Consider the following 5,825-nt stretch of genomic DNA (forward strand, 5'->3'; position numbering starts at 1 on the left):
TTGACGTATCATAGGCGCCTTCTGTCCAGTGAGTGGATGACATCTGTCCCGACAATGAGCCGACACGTGTTTCCTCTAGCCAATGATGATTTTACACGTGGAAAATCCCCATTGGTCGGGGCTGTTAACGGGTTATCGGATCTAAAACCCGACCCGATAGCTTAACGGCGTTCCGTTATGGTGGATGCCATGTGTCGGTCACCCTTGATGAAAGCACTTCTGTGACGCGCGATATATCGTCATGGAAGTGGACACTTCCGTGATGATAATTTTGGTAATGTCATGGAACACTTCTACGATAGCACATGTATGGCTATCTTGATTCTGTCATAAATTTGTCATGGATGTACATGCCTGACAAAAAAGCGACCTACTGTGACAAACACGTATCATCATGGAAGTGTATTTTTTGTGTAGTGTATCATTTACCTACTCGAGGACGAGTAGGAATTAAGCTTGGGGACGCTGATACGTCTCCAACGTATCTATAATTTATGAAGTATTCATGCCATGTTTACAACAATTTTATATGGTTTTGGCATGATTTGCATGGAACTAACACGGACTGACGCTATTTTCAGCAGAACTACCGTGGTGTTGTTTTTTGTGCAGAAATGAAAGTTCTCCAAATGAGCTGAAACTTTTTGACGTTTTTTTGGAACAAAAGAGACCCCCGAAGCTTCGTGGGAGGGCCAAAAGAGCCACGAGGAGGGCACAACCCATCAGGGCGCGCCTGGTGGGCCTGGATTGCCCCGGTGGGTTGTGCTCACCTCGAGGCCCATCTTCGCGTGAAACCAACGCCAAAAAATCCTATAAATAGAGAAACCATCAGAAATAACCCTAGATTAGAAGTTCCGCCACCGCAAGGCTCTGTAGCCACCGAAAACCAATCTAGACCCCGTCTCGGCACTCTGCTAGAGGGGGAATCATCACCGGTGGCCATCTTCATCATCCCGGCGGCCACCATGATGATGAGGGAGTAGTCCAACCTCGGGGTTGAGGGTTTGTACCAGTAGCTATGTGTTTAATCTCTCTTTCTCTCTCGTGTTCTTGAGATGTCATGATCTTGATGTATCGCAGGCTTTGTTAATATAGTCGGATCATATGGTGTTTCCCCCTCTCTATATTGTTGTGATAATTTGAGTTTTTCCCTTTGAGATTTCGTTGTTATTAGATTGAATACTTTTATGGATTTGAGAGCACTTGATATATGTCTTGCATAGGAATACTCGCGATGACAATGGGGTATCATATTGATTCACTTGATATGTGTTTTGGCATTCAACTAGCGGATTCCCGCGGTGACATTGGGGTAATCTATGCATAGGATTGATGCACGTTCTCATCTTTTGTTTCTTCGGTAGAAATCTTGGGGCACTCTTTGAGGTTCTTTGTGTTGGATTGAGTATTACGAATATGAAATTATTTGGTGTTATTTTAGTATGAACTCTTGGATAGATCAATCGGAAAGAATAGCTTCGAGGTGGTTTCGTACCCTACAAACGATTTCTTCTTATGCTCTCCGCTAGATAGGAACTTTGGAGTTATTCTTCGTTGCACGTTGAGGGATGGTTATATGATCCAATTATATTAGCACTGTTGAGAGATTGCACTAGCAAAAGTACGGACCCTAGGCCTCATTTTTAAGCATTGCAATACCATTTTTGTGCCCGTTTACTATTCACTACCTTGCTGTTTTTATTTATTCGGATTATACAAATATATTTATACCATCCATATTACGCTTTTATGACCATCTCTTTGCCGAACTAGTGCACCTATACAATTTGCCATTGTACTAGGTGTGTTGGGGACACAAGAGATTTCTTGTATTTGGTTGCGGGGTTGTTTTAGAGAGACTATCTTCATCTTACGCCTCCCAGGGATTGATAAACCTTAGGTCATCCACTTGAGGGAAAATTGCTATTGTCCTACAAAACTCTACACTTGGAGGCCCAACATGTGTCTACAAGAATAAAGTTGTGTAGTAGACATCAACATGCTTCATTATTGTCATATTGCTTTACATGATCATGTAGTTGACATCGTATTTGTGGCAAAGCCACCATTCATAATTCTTTCATACATGTCACTCTTGATTCATTGCACATCCTGGTACACCACCAGAGGCATTCATATTGAGTCATATTTTGTTCTAAGTATTGAGTTGTAATTCTTGAGTTGTAAGTAAATAAAAGTGCGTTGATCTTCAGTATTAGAGCATTGTCCCATGTGAGGAAAGGATGATGGAGACTATGATTCCCCCACAAGTCGGGATGGGACTCCGGAAGAAAAAAAGAGAAGGCCCAAAATAAAAAAAAGGAGAGAAAAGAGAGAAGGGGCAATGTTACTATCCTTTTACCACACTTGTGCTTCAAAGTAGCACCATGATCTTCATGATAGAGAGTCTCCTATGTTGTCACTTTCATATACTAGTGGGAATTTTTCATTATAGAACTTGGCCTGTATATTCCAATGATGGGCTTCCTCAAATTGCACTAGGTCTTCGTGAGCAAGTGAGTTGAATGCACACCCACTTAGTTTCTTTTTGAGCTTTCATAAACTTATAGCTCTAGTGTATCCGTTGCATGGTAATCCCTACACACTCACAATGATATCTATTGATGGGCATCTCCATAGCCCGTTGATATGCCTAGTTGATGTGATACTATCTCCTTCGTTTTGTCTTCTCCACAACCACCATATTCTATTCCACCTATAGTGCTATGTCCATGGCTCACGCTCATGTATTGCGTGGAAGTTGAAAAAGTTTGAGAACATCAAAAGTATGAAACAATTGCTTGGCTTGTCATCGGGGATGTGCATGATTTGAATATTTTGTGTGATGAAGATGGAGCATATCCAGACTATATGATTTTGTAGGGATAAGCTTTCTTTGGCCATGTTATTTTGAGAAGACATAATTGCCTTGTTATTATGCTTGAAGTATTATTGTTTTTATGTCAATATTAAACTTTTGTTTTGATTCTTATGGATCTGAACATTCATGCCACAATAAATAAAAATTACATGGATAAATATGTTAGGTAGCATTCCACATCAAAAATTCTGTTTTTATCATTTACCTACTCGAGGACGAGAAGGAATTAAGCTTGGGGATGCGTGATACGTCTCCAATGTATCTATAATTTTTTATTGTTCCCTGCTATTATATTATCTGTTTTGGATGTTTTATATGCATTAATATGCTATTTCATATTATTTTTGGGACTAACATATTAACCTAGAGCCCAGTGCCAGTTTATGTTTTTTCCTTGTTTTTGAGTTTCACAGAAAAGGAATACCAAACGGAGTCCAAACGGAATAAAACCTTTGCGATGATTTTTCTTGGACCAGAAGACACCCAGGAGACTTGGAGATCAAGTCGGAAGAGCCACGAGGCGGCCACAAGGGGGGAGGGCGCGCCCCTGCCTTGTGGGCCCCTCATGACTGCCCTGACCTAATTCTTCGTCCTATATTTTCACATATATTCCCAAACCACCAGAGGCATCCACGAAAACAATTTTCCACCGCCGCAACCTTATGTTCCCGTGAGATCCCATCTAGGGGCCTTTTCCGGCATCTTGCCAAAGGGGGATTCGATCATGGTGGGCTTCTACATCAACTCTATCGCCCTTTCCGATGAAGCGTGAGTAGTTTACCACAGACCTACGGGTCCATAGCTAGTAGCTAGATGGCTTCTTCTCTCTCTATTTGATTCTCAATACCATGTTCTCCTCGATGTTCTTGGAGATCTATCCGATGTAATCTTCTTTTGCGGTGTGTTTGTCGAGATCTGATGAATTGTGGATTTATGATCAGCTTATCTATGAATATTATTTGAATCTTCTTTGAATTCTTTTATGCATGATTTGATATCTTTGTAATTCTCTTCGAACTATTGGTTTGTTTTGGCCAACTAGATTGGTTTTTCTTGCAATGGGAGAAGTGCTTAGCTTTGGGTTCAATCTTGAAGTGTCCTTTCCCAGTGACAGTAGGGCAGCAAGGCACGTATTGTATTGTTGCCATCGAGGATAAAAAGATGGGGTTTACATCATATTGCTTGAGTTTATTCCTCTACATCATGTCATCTTACTTAATGCGTTACTCTATTCTTCATGAACTTAATACTCTAGATGCAGGCCGGAGTCGGTCGATGTGTGGAGTAATAGTAGTAGATGCAGAATTGCTTCGGTCTACTTGACACGGACGTGATGCCTATATTTCATAATAATTTCCTTAGATATCGTCATAACTTTGCACTTTTCTATCAATTGCTCGACAGTAATTTGTTCACCCACCATGTTATTTGCTATCTTGAGAGAAGCCTCTAGTGAAACCTATGGCCCCCGGGTCTATTTTCCATCGTATAAGTTTCTGACCTACTATTTTCCATTTAGTTTCCGATTTACTATTTTGCAATCTTTTACTTTCCGATCTACAAACCAAAAAACCCAAAAATATTTAACTTATCTTTTTTTAGTTTCATCTATCTCAATCAGATCTCACTTTTGCAAGTAACCGTGAAGGGATTGACAACCCCTTTATCGTGTTGGGTGCAAGTTGTTTGATTGTTTGTGCAGGTATTGGTGATTTGTGTGTTGTCTCCTACTGGATTGATACCTTGGTTCTCTAACTGAGGGAAATACTTATCTACTTTTCTGCATCACCCTTTCCTCTTCAAGGGAAAAACCAACGCAAGCTCAAGTAGCATTGGGTCGCACAGAGAACGCGAGTAGATATCATGAACCTGCTTTGGTTTGTGCACGACGTGGGCGTGTGTGTCGGGCGGTGGTTGTGGCAGGTCGATGATGACCTTGGCAGGTGGGTCCCGCCTATAAGTGAGAGGGAGAGAAAAGAGCGCGTGCGTGGGCTACCTAGCTCGGTCGTCTAGCTAGGTGATACGTCTCCGTCGTATCTATAATTTTTGATTGTTACATGACAATATTATACAACTTTAACATACTTTTGGCAACATTTTATATGATTTATTGGACTAACCTATTGATCCAGTGCCTAGTGCCAGTTCCTATTTTTTGCATTTTTTTGTTTCGCATAAAATCCATATCAAACGAAGTCCAAACACGATAAAAATTCACGAAGAATTATTTTGGAATATATGTGATTTTTGGGACTTGGAATCAACACAAATGGGGGACCACAACCCCCGCAAGACACCAGGGCACGCCCCAGGGACCGGGCGCACCCTGGTGGGTTGTGCCCTCCTCGGATGCCGGTTGGGTCTCTACTTCGGGGGCAAGGAAGCTTATATCCAGAAAAAATTGTGTTAAAATTTCAGCTCAATCGAAGTTACGGATCTCCCGGAATATAAGAAAAGGTTTTCAGCCAGATATGGGGAACGCGAAACGGAAGAGGATGGAGGGAGATCCAATCTCAGAGGGGCTCTTGCCCCTCTGCCGCCATGGAGGCCATGGACCAAAGGGGGAACTCTCCTCCCATCTAGGGAGAGGCCAAAGAAGAAGAAGAAGGAGGCGGGGTTCTCTCCCCCTCTCTCCCGGTGGCGCTGGAGTGCCGCCGGGGCAAGGATCATGACGGCAATCTACATCAACAATCTTGCTACCGTCAAAACCAACTTTCTCCCCCTCAATGGAGTGATTTTTTGTCGAAAGAGACCCTCTGCCCGGTGGATTTGCCAGAAAAGACCCCCTCCAGACGCAATTGACAAAAAGGACCCCCTGATCCATGGAGGCAGGTGCGTCAGGTGACACGTGGCACCTGCCGCCACGCCAGGAGGCGGCGGGCCCTGCTGCCACGGTAGGAGGTGGCCGTGTGGGGCAGAATGGTTTCTTACAGTGCCAACAGCC

This window comes from Triticum urartu, chromosome 4 (assembly GCF_003073215.2).
Source record: "Triticum urartu cultivar G1812 chromosome 4, Tu2.1, whole genome shotgun sequence".
Taxonomy (NCBI): domain Eukaryota; kingdom Viridiplantae; phylum Streptophyta; class Magnoliopsida; order Poales; family Poaceae; genus Triticum; species Triticum urartu.